Below are 16,804 nucleotides of genomic sequence, written 5' to 3' on the forward strand. Positions count from 1 at the left end.
TGACAAGACCAAAATTATCAGCTCACCATCAGCCTAGTACTTAACTACAAAGTAGTAATATCATCTATTTCTTCCACTAACAGATTGAGCGTCTCTTATGTAGTATTTACTATGTGAGGGGCTGGGGACACAAAAAATAGAGAAGACGATTCTTAAAAGTAAATGACAGAAATTTAAAAAGTATAACTTCAGCTTTCTCTAATTAGGGTTACTGTGGAACTATAATATTTAATAGCTGTGTAAAAATAGATAAATTACTTGGTCAATCTCTGCCTCAATTTCCCTATTAAGCTGGGGATATTGACAATGTACATCTCCAGAGTTGTTAGAAGAATTAAATGAGATATGGCCACCTAGCATAGATGTAAGCTCTATACAGTGAATAAAACAAGCAAGCCAGGCATGCTGGTACACGCCTGTAATCCCAGTACTTGGGAAGGTGGGATAGGAGAATCACCAATTCGAGGCCATCCTCAGCAACTTAGACAGACACTCATAGATTTAGGTATACTGTTTAAAAAAAATTAAAAGGACTGGGGATGTAACTCAGAGGTAGAATGCCCCTTGATTCAATTCCCCATACCACAAAACAAACCAAAAAAACAAAAGTTTTGAAGAATTGGTATTCATGGTATTTAGATGTCACTTATGTTCTTCTTAACATTTCTCCACTGATAAATACCTTAGGAGCCATTTATGTGCTGAATTTATTATTTCTCATATTCTCTGAGATTCTTAAATTGCTATCATCTTGTTCATTGTTAACAACTGTATGAGAACTTGGGAACATAGCTGCTCTTTGGGTTGGGAGACTTCCTATACTGGTATTTTGCCTATCTTTGATGTCTTGACTGAATTATGAAACCTATACTATAAACTCCAATACTCCTTCACCAACCATCCAACAAATATACCACAAAAGTAGCTGTATTTGTTTCAAATTGTTGTTGTAACAAATTACCTTCAATTTAGTGACTTAAAAGAATGCCAGTTGACTCCTGTACAGTTCTGGAGATCTGAAGTGTAAAGTAGGTCATCGGGGGTGCACTCCATCTGGAAGCTCTAAGGGAGAATTCAGGTCCTTGCCAGGAATCCACTCCTAGAGGCTGTCACCTCCCAAGCTCTCCTTTTCTTGCCATATTGCCATCTCTGCCTCTTGCCTCACATTGAAAGAACCCTTTCATGATTATAATAGACTTACTTGGATAAGCCAGGTATGCTTGCATCCCTAAACCTTAATGTAATAACATCTATAAAGCTTGTTCTTTTTGTTTTTTGTCTTATAACATAACATATTCATAGGTTCCAGGGATTACCACATGGATATCTTTGGGAAGTCATCATTGTGCCTACTGTGATAGCACAGGAGGATGAACATGTTTCATAGTTTAAAAATTTACTGGGATGGCTAAAAATAGACTAAGCACAGACAATGAAGAAATATGGCCCTTTCAATGGACATGATCACATTCCATTAGGACTGAGGGAAAAAAATCAAACATCAGTAAAAAGTGTGTTATAGAATTTTGTTTGTAAAAGCAGTATTTTGGTATTGAGTAGAAAAGAAAATGACTAAAACTAAGCTAGCTGGAAATGGTCTAATAGACATTGTTAATAATTTTATTTCAGGAAACAGTGGAGATAATTAAAAATTAATGTATGGATTCAGAATGAAATAATGATATTCTTTTTATTGTAATTTGATAATTATAGAGAAATTCCTTGGGTATTATTTTGTTTCTGATACTGTGATACTTTTATAGGATAGATGAGAAGCCATGAGTGGTGGTACATGACTATAATTCCAATATTTGAAAGGCTGAGACAGGTGACAGACTGATTGCAGGTTCCAGGCCAGCCTCATCAATTTAAAAAGACCATGTCTCAAAATAAAAAAAATAAAATAAAAAAGGCTGAAATATAGCTTGAAGGTAGAATCCCCTGGATTCAATCCTTATTATACCCTCCCCCCAAAAAAGATAGATGAGAATGTATTTTGAACTTTATATAACTTATAAGGACCAAGGCTCAGATACACTCAATAAGGAGCTTGAAAGCTAGCTGAGGGTCTGTGTGGCAAAGGTCAAGTGTGTGAACTTTAATGCCTACAGGTACCTGAATCCATTTTATCTTTTAAGTAGCTGAAAATTCCTTTTCAAGTGTTTTATATACTGTAGCATTCTCTTGGCATTCTGAAGTACCCAGCCCAGACTGCCGAAAAGTTCACAAATAACATCCTTCTTTTTCTTTATTTATTCCTAATAGCACCTTTCATGTGAGATTCCTCACATTCCATTTCCAAACCGTGACAAGGACCAAGTACTTTTCATCACTTTTGAAGATAACCGCCATGCAGATACTCTGAGGAAGTATACATCACGGCTAATAACAAACCACTCACAGCTGCTGGGCCTTGGAGCATGCTCACTAGAAACTCCTCCAGCACCTCTGTAAAAGAAGCCTACAGATGAGAGGATTTGCTGGAGGCTTCATGTGGGGCTCACTGTACATATGTCCTCTGTGTTCTCCAGTCTGCTTCACAGAGAGTTTCCATGCAGAGGAGAGATACTTAGATTCCGGTGCTCTCACTTAACAAATATTTTTGTGACCCAGAAAGCCAACATTTCAAATCAGAACAATGTAAGCACACTCTTAAAATTTGGTGCAAAAATCTTTAATTTTATCTGGTCTAAAAGATAACTTATGACAAAATGGGGACTTCTGGGAAGATGGCGACCGAGAAAAGCGGGGCTTAAGAGCCCCGCTAACAACCAATCTCTATTACCACAAAATCAGCGCCTTTCATAGCCAGAAAACACCATCACCAGAGAAACAAAAAAATCACCAGCCCCAGAGAGGAGGGGGTCTCATAACAGAGCTCAGAGCCACAGAGGAGATACGCCAGCCTCACGGCCAAGGACGCAGCAGCAGCGCCTTACTGCCGGCGGCAGCGGCGAACTCACAGGACGGCTACGGCTACAGACCAACGCACTCAACAGCACACCAGCCTCCAGAGAGGAGCGGCGGACAGCGAGCCGAGGTGAGCCACTGTGGAAGAGCCCGGCGGGATTTGGCAGATTTTTTGGCGCGGGAACATCTAAAGTTCCCAGTGGCTGGGCTCAGCACACGCTGCAGGGACTCAGAGCGGAGTTCAAAAACAGAGAAGAAATACGCCAGCCTCAGGGCCAAGGGCGTGGCAGCGGCGCCATATTGCTACCAGCGGCAGCAGCAGCAGCAGCAGCGAATTCACCGAGTCCACTACAGCTCCATCTGTGTATTCAACAACAGTGAGTCAAATTGCGGGCCCCAGAGGAGAAATCCCAGTACTGACTCCCAGGGACTTGACCCAGTGGGGGAGTGGCAGTGGCAGAGATATCACACCATAGGAGAACGCGCAACCTGGCACCCCCCCATAGTCTATAAAGCAGCCTCTATTGACTCCCTGGGTCTGAGACTTTGCGATACAACCCAGTAAAGGAGTAGTGGTGACTGAGATACCACAGACTCGAGATCCAGAGCACCTTAAGTGAAGTCATAGTGACCCAAGGGAAGAACCCAGAGAAGGCACAAACTCCCGAAATCATGGGAAAGAGGGATAACAATGGAGCAATGAATGCCCACAATCCCACAACATCAGAACCCAATAAAACAGAAATTCAGAGATTTCTAGAAGATAAAACCAAGAAAATAACTGTAGAAATAATAGAGGTGTTTCGAAAAGAATACAGAGAGAGCCAAAAAGAGATAAAGGATGCAATTAATGAAGTAAAGGCCTCAATTCAAAGTACAAACAACCAATTAGATCACATGGAGAATAGAATCTTGCTCTTAGAAGATGAGCACTCCAAAAATGAATGCATAGTTTCTAATCTAGAAAAAAATATCCGACAGCAGGAATCTGACATTGAAGAAATATGGGCCCATGTTAAGAGAGCTAACCTAAGAATAATTGGAATAGAGGAGGGAAAAGAAGGTGAAACCAAAGGGATCAACAATCTCTTCAAGGAAGTAATAGCAGAAAAATTTCCAAACATAGAGCAAGAGGTTGATACACAGGTCCAGGAAACTTATAGAACTCCCTTTAGACAGGATCGGAGAAGAAGATCCCCATGCCACATAATTGTCAAAATGACCAATGTGGAAGCCAAGCAGAGAATCTTAAAGGCAACAAAAACAAAGGGCCAAGTGACATTCAGAGGCAAACCAATTAGAATCACTCCAGACTTCCCAAACCAAGTCATGAGAGCCAGAAGGGCTTGGAGTAACATATTCCAAACTCTGAAAGAAAACAACTTCCAGCCAAAAATTTCCTACCCAGCAAAACTTTCTATCAAATTAGATGGAGAAATAAGAAGCTTCCATGACAAACAGAAACTGAAGGAATTTATGTCTTCAAAACCAGCACTAGAGAAAATACTCAAAGAGATTAACTACAAAGAAGAAATAGGTAACACACACCAGAACCAGAGAAATAAGATTTTCAATCCAACAGACAAATAAGATTAGTTATCTGTGGAGTTCATTATTTATGTTAGTCTTATACCTATCTCTAAATTGTATTGTTTGCTTTTATTGTTAATTTTTAGGATTTATAGTTGGAATATTAATATACCTTCAGATATAGCATTTGGAAATATTTTATCCCATTCTATCAGTAACTTTTAACTCTGTTTACATTGTCTTTGGATATAAATTTTTTTTTTTAGGGAGTTTATTTATGCTTTTCTTGCCTGTGCCATTGAAATCATATCCAAGAAATCACTGCCAATTTCAATGTTGTGAGGTTTTATGACCCAGATTTTCTTCTAAAAGTTCATAGTATTAAGATTTATATTTAGGTCTTTTATCTATTTTGAGTTAATATTTGTATATGGGATTAGGTAAGGGTCCAATTTTATTCTTTTTCATGTAATTATTATTTTTCAACAATATTTATTTAAAAGATTATTATTTCCTCCACCAAATGTTCGTGGAAACCTTGTCAAAAATAACTTGACAATATATGGAAGAATTTAGTTCTAGGCTTTTATTTAACTCCAATGGTTTATATATCTGCCTTTAGAACAGTACTACACTGTTTCAATTATTGTAGCTTTATATGGTTTGAAATTAGAAAATATATCTTCTAGCTTTGTTCTTTTTCAAGATCGTTTTGGGTATCTAGAGTCCATATTACATATTAGGATAGATTTATTCCTGAAAAATAAATATATAAATATATGATAGTTTCACCTAAAAAAAAGAAAAAAATATTCTCTGGTAAGAAAGGAAGCAAAAAGAAATATTAAAATGTTATCCTTAAGTTATCAAAAGCTTGGTATCAGACAAATGAAACTGTTATGTGAGATTATCATTTTTAATTTTGGATCAATTGCTATAATACTAGATGTCAACCACTAAGCCAAGCATGGGAAGGAGGGATGGGGAGAGAATGGGGTGGGGATCGGGAGGGAGCTGACTGGGCGATGTGTGCATGTATGTCTACAAAAGTTTTTGTATCCCACTATGATGTATGAATACAGTGCACCAATAAAAAATTTAAAAAAATAAATAAAAGATAACTTATCTCCTTGAACGACTCCCAAAGGATCTCAAAGGAAAGCTACATCATTTTGAATGTATTCTCTAGATTAAGGCAATTACCATCTAGCTACTTTTTCTGAGTCAAAACAAAACTTTAATTTTATGTAATGGTAAAAAATATTATGTATTTAGAGACCTGTAGAGAAAAACGAAACAAAAAAAGTACCAAATAATTCTATGGGTTCTTCATCTTGATATAGTCTGTGATTAATATTTGTACCTAAGCACAAAAGCCAGCATATTTAAGGTCATTAGTTTTATTTTCACATAATGCACCTGCACATTTTCAAAGTGTTAAGATTAGATATACAATAGCCCCTTGAGGAGTTCATAAATTGGCATTTAGAGCTGATATAATTGAGTCTTGAGATGCCTGGAGGGTATGGATCCCAGGGGGTATGCCCTCAGGGATTATATAAATGGTTCCTGCTACCCCTGCTCACCCTTGCATCTAGCCTCCATGATGTGAGAAGTACAGCTCATATGCTCTCCCTCTGCCATGCTTTGAGATATGTGGTCCCCAGCCTTACATGGACTGATCCTAAAACCATAAGAAAATAAATCTTTTAAAAAATAAAATAAGATCTGTAATCCTAGCATTTGGGAGGCTGAGACCAGAGGATTGTGGTTCGCGGACAGTCTCAGCTATTTAGTGAGGCCCTCTGCAAATCAGTGAGACCCTGTTTCAAAATAAAGAATAAAAAAATGGGTAGGGTGTGTAGCTCAGAGGTCAAATGCCTCTGGGTTCCATCCCCAGACCTGCAAAAAAAAAAAGAAAGAAAATAAATATTTTTTCTCTAAATTATGTGGTTAGGTCTTTAGATTATGACTGTGAGAATGATGACCAAAATACCAAGCATCTTTTGAATTTACTTAACTAATTTCACATGTATCCTCTACCCAGATCACAAGTATCTTATAAGTGAACTGAATAATATGAGAAAATATTTGGCCAGGCTTCTGTGTGAATGACCACAAGAGCAAACATTCCTATTGCAATTAATGAAGTACACCTTGGGAGACACTAGTTTCCTCCCAACTTCTATGCATACCTTAGGCCTTGTTCCTTTTACAAGCATTGTGCTTTCATCTTACATGTGTCATAAGCTGCTGTTACATCTACATTGAAATAATTTTTTTTCTTTAACACATTTTTAGTGTGTGTTATTGTTTTGTAAGGCTTACAGACTAAGGGGGAAAAAAGTCACTCAAACAAGACATTCTGAAAGGTACTCTATCACTGTGAAAGATTCCAGTTCCATAAGCTTTTATGAAAGACTGGCAACAGCTTGTGACATGGTCCCAGTTCATAGTATGGGTCATTATTTTCCAAATTGAATTTGCTTATCTACTTTTCTTTATGGGTAACATTACCCAGGAAACGAAGCTCATGCTGCTTTTAAGACTGTTCATCTGAACTCAGTTTCTCAAGTTTTAGAGCACTCTCACTGGAATTAATAAAATAATGTATTTTAACTGATATATGGTTCATTTTAATGAGGCTCTTTTGTTCCTGTGGTGCTCAGGACTTAAGGGTTCATCGTAGACTTTGCTTCTTTATTTCACTTTGCAAACTCGCATTTCACTGACTTTTGCCAAAGAGTGGTATTTTTTTTTTACAGAGCATTGCTATTTGGTTTCCTGATCATTTAAGTTTCAGGCCTGAGATTTGCTGCTCCACTCTTTACCCTCTCACACAGACAAGGGGCAAATGACCCTGTTTTAAGATGAATATTGTGCTTTGCTTGAAGGCTCACATCTTGTTTGTTCGTATTACTGTTGTCTGTTCTTAGTGGTGTTGACAGAGTCATCCCTAGAATAAAGCCAACCAGAGCAATACCCCTAGGCCTAAAATGCTGGGTGCTTTCACAGTTTTGTCAGTAGGCTGCAAGCCAGAGACCGGAGTGAGTATGGGCAGGCAACGTGGGGAAATGATGGGGAGAAACTCTCTGATAAAGAATACTCCAAGAAATCAGAACCAGAACCCATATTTTAAAAAATAGCCTATTAACCTCACTTTCTACTTCACACCCTCTCTTCTCCATCTCCCCTAAACAGGCAACATGATTCCATCTGTGCATTTATATAGCCTCTGCATCAGGCTTGGTTTCAGTTATCATCTCTGGCCGTCTCTAGTTAATGTGAAATTTATTAAGCTGTTATGGGGGCTCCTAGTATTAATGTGAGGCCAAGTGTAGAAAAATGATGTGATCTGGAAATACGTAGGGGTCTGGACAGTAGAAAGCACATCAAAGGTGATTACAGGTGATGTTGCAGAATCCACAAGCAGGGACAGCTTCAGATGGAAATGTCCAAGAGTGTTCTAAGTGCCCACAGCTATTGTGCTGTCCACACCGAGTTCATGTGTGAGTTAGAACACCTCATTGGATGACCTATGAGGAACAGCTGAATTCCAGTCCCTGTTCTTGTCTTACTGTCAAATGACCCTTATGAATAGGTCACAACCTGCACAGCTTCCCTGTCACTCTGCAATTGTATGACATTACTAAGAGTAGGACTACCTTTAAAGCTCTAAAGGTTAAATGATGAAAAGGTGGTTGAAAAGGAGTTTAAATATTTGGAAAATAAAGATGACTTTTGTTGCTTATCTGTGCTTCCATTTTTATCTTCAGTGAAACCACTTACAGGTTCAGGATAGGGCTAAAAATAAAAAGGATTTATCTACCTTATGACTTATGCAGACTCCAGTATCCCTAAGTTCAGCTCCTATAGACTCTTGCAAGACCTCATGTAAGAGCTAGTACAGGAAAAAGAAAAATTATTGTTGTTAACAACTAGAAATACATTTTTATTATAGTGATTCAAGTACTTTAGAGGGTGAGATTTATGGAATTATATAGTTTGGGAATTGTGACATACAAATACATGAGTGCTTACACCAAATTTTTTTTTTGCTTAAGTTAACTATATACCAACATTAGTAATGTATGTTCCTAGTCTATCTGGAAAGAAGTAACAAAAAATCCTTTAATTTTTTTTTTTTTTGGTGTTTGTAATGATTCACTAGTTTTCTGATTAAATATAAGCAAATACTTTTCATTTCTCTTACTTCCCATGATCTCACTAAAGTAAAAGTTAAGGAATAAAAAATGGTAACACACACACACACACACACACACACACACACACACACACACACTCAAGAGTAGACAGTAGCAGAATGAAGGGCAACCTTTGTAGTACTGGAAATTGGAGAGAGTTTGATAGAACCAGAAAAGCTAAAGGATGGAGAGTAAAGCAAGAACAACCATACTTAATTTTCTCTCCAGAACCCTGAAAGTTTCTGGAACAGGGTATCACATAACATAGGGAAAGAAATGGGGCTGCCATCAGGATGGTGGTGGTAAAGTCTTTTTTCTGGAGGCAGGTGAGTTCTCTTCCCCGGGGCCCATCGCTGCCAGATGCAGCCATCCCAAGCTCACAGGAGGTGAGGCAGGTTTATTCTGAATCAGAAGAAGCAACTGTGGACTCAGGCACAGAAGACAGAACAAAAAGCAGAAGAGGGGAGGCTGACACGCCAGACTGCGCCACTACCAGCTCTCTGCTACTGCTTGGCATAGACCACCAGCAGGTGACATGAGGGTTCTTCTCTAAAGTGAGATTAGTCAGTCGCAAAAAGTAAGGAATCGGATACTTTCCCTAATATGTGAAAGCTAAGGTGAAAGGGGTCATAGGAGGAACTCCAGGTGAAAAAAGAGATCCTATAGAGGAGGAAATAAGGCAACCTAACTGTGGGAATGGGAGGGGGAGAAGGAAACGCTTTAGAGCACACAATGTTCTTATTCATATCATAGTCAACCACTAAGCCAACCATGAGAGAGAGTGTCGGGGCCCGCTCGGCTAGACCGGGATGGGGCGGTGGCTCAAGATGGCGCCTAGGCATGTTGCCAAGTCACGAGGCTCACGAGGTTGGCGGTGCCCTGAGCTTGCGCAGTGAGCCCTATCAGGCGCCCTACGGATGATCAGTGACACAGCGCCTCGTGCTACCACCAGCCCACCTATGAGAGGGTTAGAAAGGTGCATGCCCAGGGAGGGGCTATGATGCTGATATATATATTTTGTTTGCTGTATGCATTGAGAGAGATTAAAGAAGCACCATTAAAGAAGAAGAAGAAGTATCATCAGCAGACTCGGCGTTTGTGTCTTCTTTCCTGGGGCTCTGCAGGTCGGAGCCTTAGGGATGCAACAAGTGGAGCTGAAACCCGGGAATACTGTAGGGATGGGACAAGTGGTGGCCCATACGGGGAACGCCATGGGGTAAGTTCGCAGGTAAGCGATGAAGGGACAGCACTGTGTAGGTTCGCAGGATTTAGCGATGAAGTAGAAAGCTCGTGGATTGCGACGAAGCAAGACTTATCATGGGGTCTAAGGTTACTACTATGAATGTCAAAGAGGCTCTTTGTAAGATTCTTTTTAAGGGAGGAGTGAAAGAAATGGGCAGTTTAAAGCAGGCATAATGATGGTAAATCAAAGAGTGGACCTATCACAAGAACAGGTCGACATCTTGGGACAGATGGCCATGGTACCATGTATTCAAAAATTGTCTGGATTATGCATAACCTCCTTGCAGTATCAGAATTTTTCCCATGCAGGCAATCTATCCTGACAGATAGGCAGAATGCTTCTGGGAAATTGGAGCCATAAATTTGAACAGACTATGACAGAACCTCGAGCGTCCATTGTCGAGATCAAATCTACCCGCGTGAAGATTGCCTCAGTACAACAATGGATGGACCTGATACAGAGGACAGTGGGCTTCTTAAGAGATTGGGGTGGTGTGGCATTCTGGGCATTTTTTGCTGGTGGTAGTATGCTGTGTCCTGGTTGGATATATCAGGTGTATTCGACAACAAACTGTGCAACAACAGCACATGCTGGTGCAAGCTCTGGCTGCCCTTGAAGCTGGCTCATCTCCTCACATATGGCTCAATATGCTGGATCGGTAGTCAAAGACGGGTACAATCGTCCCCGGGATCATATCAACCTAAGACAGGGGAGTAATCATGCTATTGCTTTCCCGATGACGGGTAAGAATGATCCTTGAGGTTCGACAACCTAAGACAGGCACAGTCCCGAGCCTTAATTTTAATAAAACAAAAAGGGGGAGATGTCGGGCCCGCTCGGCTAGACCGGGATGGGGTGGTGGCTCAAGATGGCGTCTAGGCATGTTGCCAAGTCACGAGGCTTACGAGGCTGGCAGTGCCCTGAGCATGCGCAGTGAACCCTATCAGGTGCCCTATGGATGATCAGTGACGCAGCGCCTCATGCTACCACCAGCCCACCTATAAGAGGGTTAGAAAGGTGCATGCCCAGGGAGGGGCTATGATGCTGATATATATTTTGTTTTCTGTACGCATTGAGAGAGATTAAAGAAGCACCATTAAAGAAGAAGAAGTATCATCAGCAGACTCGGCGTTTGTGTCTTCTTTCCTGGGGCTCTGCAAGTTGGAGCCTTAGGGATGCGACAAGTGAAGCCGAAACCTGGGAACGCCATAGGGATGGGACAAGGGAGTGATGGAGAGGGGGTAGGATGGGGACTGGGTGGGAGCTGGCTGGGAGATGTGTGCATTTATGTCTACACAAGTTTTTTACTTCATTATGATATATAAACACAATGCACCAATGAAAAAAAGTTACCAGTGGGAGAGAAAAATATAGTGCCAGTATAATAATAAGGAAGTGGAAGAAACACAGGTGTGGAGTCAGACCTCTAGGAACTGACTCCCATGCAGCTGTCATGAGGCTGTGCAGCCTGGGCAGCTCTGAGCTCAGGGAGCCTCAGTTTCCTGCAAGAAAAAAGCAATGGTCAGGCCGGAGGTGTAGTTCATCATTTAAGTGCTTGCCTCAATGTAAGAGGCCTGGGTTTGATTCCAATATTGTAAAATAAAGAAATAGGTGTAGTGGCACATGCCTGTAATACCAGTACTTGGGAGGATGAGACCGGGGGATCCCAGGTTTAAAGATAGCCTCACAAATATAGCAAGATCCTGTTTCAAAATAAAAGGCTAAGGGTGTAGCTCAGAAGCAAAAATTCCCTGGGTTCAAACCTCAAAAGCAGTAAATAAACTAACTAACTAACTAACTAACTAACTAACTAAATAAATAAATAAATAAATAGAAAATGCCAAGCTTAGGTGTAGGTTTTGGGGTTCCTAATATAAAATGAAATGGATTGCAGAATATAATGAAGTGGAAATTTCACTAGGCATAGAAAGGTAAGTGCATCAGTCCAGGCTGCCCAAACACTGACCAAAAAACAGCAGAAAGGAGAAAAGTAGTAAATAAATAGTCAAGAAAAAGTCCCAAAGCTTAAGTACCCAAGTTTCTAAATTAAAAATTATTTAGCAAATGTTCAAAACAATTATTTAAAGTAATTATTGCACTGTGCTCGTGACTGTAAGACTTAAAAATACTGACAATAAAAATTAAAGGTAAAATTTTTAAAATTATAAAATTAATAGTTTATATATGAAGAAAAATGAACTTAGCCACTGTATCATATTGTTTTTTTTGGGGGGTGGTGGTACTGGGGTTCCTGGAAGCCCTTCGACCTCTGGGCTACAATCCCAGACCTATTTTATACTTTTTATTTGGAAACAGGGTCTCTTAAGCCAGCGTGGCTGGCTTCAAACCTGTGCGATCCTCCTGTCTCCGCCTCCCAACCATGGGGATTACAAGGGTGCGCCACCACGCCTGGCGCCATTGTATCATACTGGAATTTTCAATAAGAATACTTTAAATAAAGGAAGAAATGGTGATAAAATTTGAAAACCTCCCAAACCTGAAACAGATATTATAAAAAAACAAAACAAAATAAAACATGAGACCAATATCTGCCATGAATATAGAGGACAGCCTCAGCTACTTAGCAAGGCCCTTTGCAATTCAGTGAGACCCTGTTTCAAAAAAGGACTAAAAACAAAAATAGGGCTGGGGTTGAAGCTCAGAGGTAGAATGTCCCTGGGTTCTATCCCCAGTACTGAAAAAAAAAAAAGAAAGAAAGAAAAAAATTGGCAGGCCAGACATATCTTTACAATGTAAATGATTTCTGTCCAATTCAGAGCTAGAGCTGCTTTCATAATTAAAATTATCATATAAGTTTTCAAAGTTTCTTATAAATTTTATTGTAGTTGACTCCCTGAGACAAGCTACATTCTGCTATGGAATGAATATAAGATTCTTCTGGTCAAGGCCTTTAAGATTCTTCATGTTCTATATCTAGATGAGAGAGTCTCCGAGACACAATCTGAAATCTCTGCGAGCTCACAACTAGGGGTCTTTTGACATGATCTTCCTTGATATTATCTCCAGCCTGAGACAGACCATATTTTATTGGCAGTGTCCTAGCTTTGATCTTTTTCCTGAAACTATTTTTTATTTTTACAGTCTTTTGGAGAAAAGACTGAGATGGGAGATGTTCTTTATTGTTAACCCATCAAGACCTGATTTCTTTGTGTTTTATACATTATGCCTAAAAAAAAAAAAAAAAAATAGAAGAGTTGCTTTGTTAGCTCATCGTACTCCTCCCATACATTATCGTAAGAAGCTAAATGAGCCCAGATGGCATTTTCAATGTTTTATCTAGGAATCTTTTTAGCCAATTAGTAAGTTACTTGGGTATAATGTCTTCCTTGGGCACATTACCCCGGGTAGTGGTTTCACTAATGATTCTACCAGTACGCAATTCACATGCTCTTATCTCCAGGCCCAATAGCAACTCTTACTGCCCTTCCAGACTCTAGTATGGGAAGTGAAAGAATCATGAAAGAACTACTAATTCCAAAACAAGTGTCAACTATTTCAGATTTAGGTTACATCAACACTTGACATTGAGGTACTTTACTTATCATCTATCCTTTACTTATTACCAATAAACTATCCCAACATCTAGTAAATAAAAAAAAAAAAACATTTTGTTTGACGCTCTGAAAGAATCATCATAGCTAGAGGTTACTCCGATTGTCTTTTTCACAGGAGCTTATATGTGTGCTATCTCCTAAGGGGACAGTGGAGATTGGTTTAGACAAGATGCTGGAAGACGTTTCTCTGTCTCCTACTCCATATACTCTTACACTCTCTGCATGACCTTTCCTTCTTAAAAACAGCTCTGGAATCAGTGGAGAACAAATGTGGATACTATGCTACAAGTTGTCTTGGGGTTTAGGCTTGTGATTGGTATGGTATCACTCTGACATATTCGTTTGGCTTCAGTGAGTTATAAACAAGACTCAAACCATATCTAAAGGTAGGTCAAAACATAAGGTTATAGAAACCAGAAAGCTTGATCAGCTGGGGCCATCAATGTAAAAGACTACTACATCCCATACTTAATCCAATATCAAATCTAGATAATCACTTATACCTAAATCATTGTACCTCCAATCCATTCTCTACCCAGTAGCTTCCTCTATAGAGGGGCTTTTGTCTTGAGTGTAGGTTCCATATGACCACACACTGGGTGGGGAAAGGTGCTGGAGCAAGCTGGCAAAAGTCCAGGTTCGGAAGAGAGGAATGAGGATTAGAGAATTCAAGCATGGGAGGGCTGCTAGTCACTACTAGCACCAAGTTTATTCTCTCAAGGCCCTTTTATACAGTTTCTAGCTTTGGATTGCACAGGAATTCAAGAAGACAAGTCCAAAGTACATACATCACAGGCAAGTAAAAAACAATACCCTGGTGCAACACAAACCTAATCTTATCTAGCAGACAGAACAATAGCATCAATTGTTCTGAGAGAGTCTTAATTACTTTGAAACCCCCATGACTCCAAACCTTGTTGACTCTGGGTGAAGGACAGTCAGAAGTACTCTTTTAGTAAAGATAAGGGGAAGACCTTAATGGTTCCCCAAAATGGCCAAGGGAATGGGGAAGTACTTAATGGCTCCCCACAGAAAGGAAATATATCCCTCCAGATTCCATCATGCTCTCCCTGGCCTAACTGTGTGAGGCTTCCACATCAGCTCAATTAGCTGTTCTTTACTTCCAATTTCTTATTTTTCTCACAGAGCTTTTGGAAAAATTAAAAAAAAATTCTTAGATTGCACTTCATAGAAGAAGCACTCAATGAACAGTAACTTTTATTATTGTTAAGAATAGAAAGAAAGAACCTGCATCCTGGGAGGCGTCCTCACATTTCATTCACCATCCTTTCTCCACTAACCAAGCATCAGACCATGAAGCCTGTCTTTATAATGCATTTTTATTCATTATTCGACACATCGATGCACTCCTATTTATTTAAATAGAAATCCCCATCACAAAATATACTATCATATTAAGAATAGCAATAACTAATAAGAAGTATTGTCAATGATCCAATTTCACTTCTTGCTGAAATGGTTGCTGAATTCACTAGTGGGAAATGTGGTCCAGTTGCGGGTAGGTTAAAACAGACGGACAAAATGGAGACATTTTTATCTTTCCATAAATACCCTCTGACACCAGCACGCGTTCTTGTAAGTTGAAAGAAAATGTTAGCATGTTGGGATTCTTTCCCAGCTCTCGCTCTTTTTCTGTCTTTGTGAAGTTGGCCTACACAGCCACACACTCATTTCCATGGGTAGCGTTATCTCAGGGTTTCCTTCCTGCCATTCCTCGTGCCAAGAACTTTATATAAGTTTCAATTCTTATGACAATGCTGCAAGGCAGGTATTACTGCAGGGGTAGACACACTTTCTGCTGCAAAGCGCCACGGATTAAACAGCTTAGGTTTCTTGGGCCATATGGTCACTATCAACACTCTCTGAGGGTGTATCATGGGAGCAGCATAGAAGGCAGTCAGAGACAGTATGCAAACAAATGAGCATGGGCATGTTCCAATAAAACTTTATTTATCAACCATGATATTTAAATCTCATGCAGTGCTAGCATGGCACACACTATTATTCTCTTGCTGAGATTTTTTTTAACCCTTAAAGATACAAAAAAAAATCATTCTTAGCTTGTGAGTCATGCCAGCACAGGTGCCAAGCCAGATTTGGTTCATAGGCTACAGTGTTAGTCCAACCCTGTGGTACGCAGTTGTGCAAACTAGGGGGTCAAAGAGTGCCCCAAATTAACCCAAAGTTCTACCCCCAATGAATGGGGAAGCCAGGACTCAGAATTTATTACCTCTGATTCTTAGCAGTGGGGTTATCTTAGCTCTTTTCTATGTCATCTTCATGAATGAATGTTCCACTATGCAGATGCAACACACTGTATTCCAATTTTACTTGTTGATGGATGGCTAGGTCATTCCAATTCTTTATTTTTAGTATTCTTTTATTGGTGCATTGTAATCACACATCATAAAGAATTTCAGAGTGATAGGGACATGTATGCACAAAGCCCTTGGTGAGCTTCCCCACCGATCTTAACCCACTCCCTGACCTTTCCTATATATGATATTGAGATTGGTATTGATGATCTCATATATGTATATAATATCCATTGAAATGTTTCTTTATTTTGAAAGTTAATCACAAACTCTAGTTTAAGCAAAGTGAGAGTTCAGATCACTCTTGTTCAGTCGAAAAACCTAATCACTACACACACAGTGACATTTATATGGCAAAGTAAATAGATAAGTAAATAAATAAATAGATTTTCATTTTAAATTCAGAGTCTCCCCTGGGGATTATCTTCTGTTCCGGGGGTAGACTACATATACATACATGCTGATCTATGCAAACAGATGTTTCTTCTTCTGCCAAGCATTTAAACAATAGTGCTATAACTGCACCGATGATGATTAATTTGTACCAATGTACAAACAGACACATTTTCAGATAAAAATAAGTTTCTTTTGTGATCTATTCATAGTGCCAACAGTTGCAACCCACCCTCCACCCCCAGCCCCCAGTTGGGGACAGAGAGAGGTTAGCTCATCAGCGAGACAGGAGACCACATCTCTTCTGGGTGATTCAGAATGATCATAATCAGTGCACACGGTTCTGCTCTGCCTCCTGTTAGTATAACTATGACTATATAGCTGAGTGAGCATCTGGGACAGTGCAGGGTACAAAATGATTTTTCCCAACCCTGAAAAAACAAGTAATGTGTCTGTGCAAATGCTTATGCCTTCTCTCTCCTATGTCTTTACCCTTCCCAGCCCCCAAATATTTTGTCTCCTGGGGAGACACGGGCCAATTCTGTTTGTGAGGGCCTACTCTTTACCTTGAATCCTAGAAATATAACCTTTTATATTTTAATTCAAAAGGGA

The sequence above is a fragment of the Muscardinus avellanarius genome, assembly GCF_963383645.1.
Source record: "Muscardinus avellanarius genome assembly, chromosome: 11".
Taxonomy (NCBI): Eukaryota; Metazoa; Chordata; class Mammalia; order Rodentia; family Gliridae; genus Muscardinus; species Muscardinus avellanarius.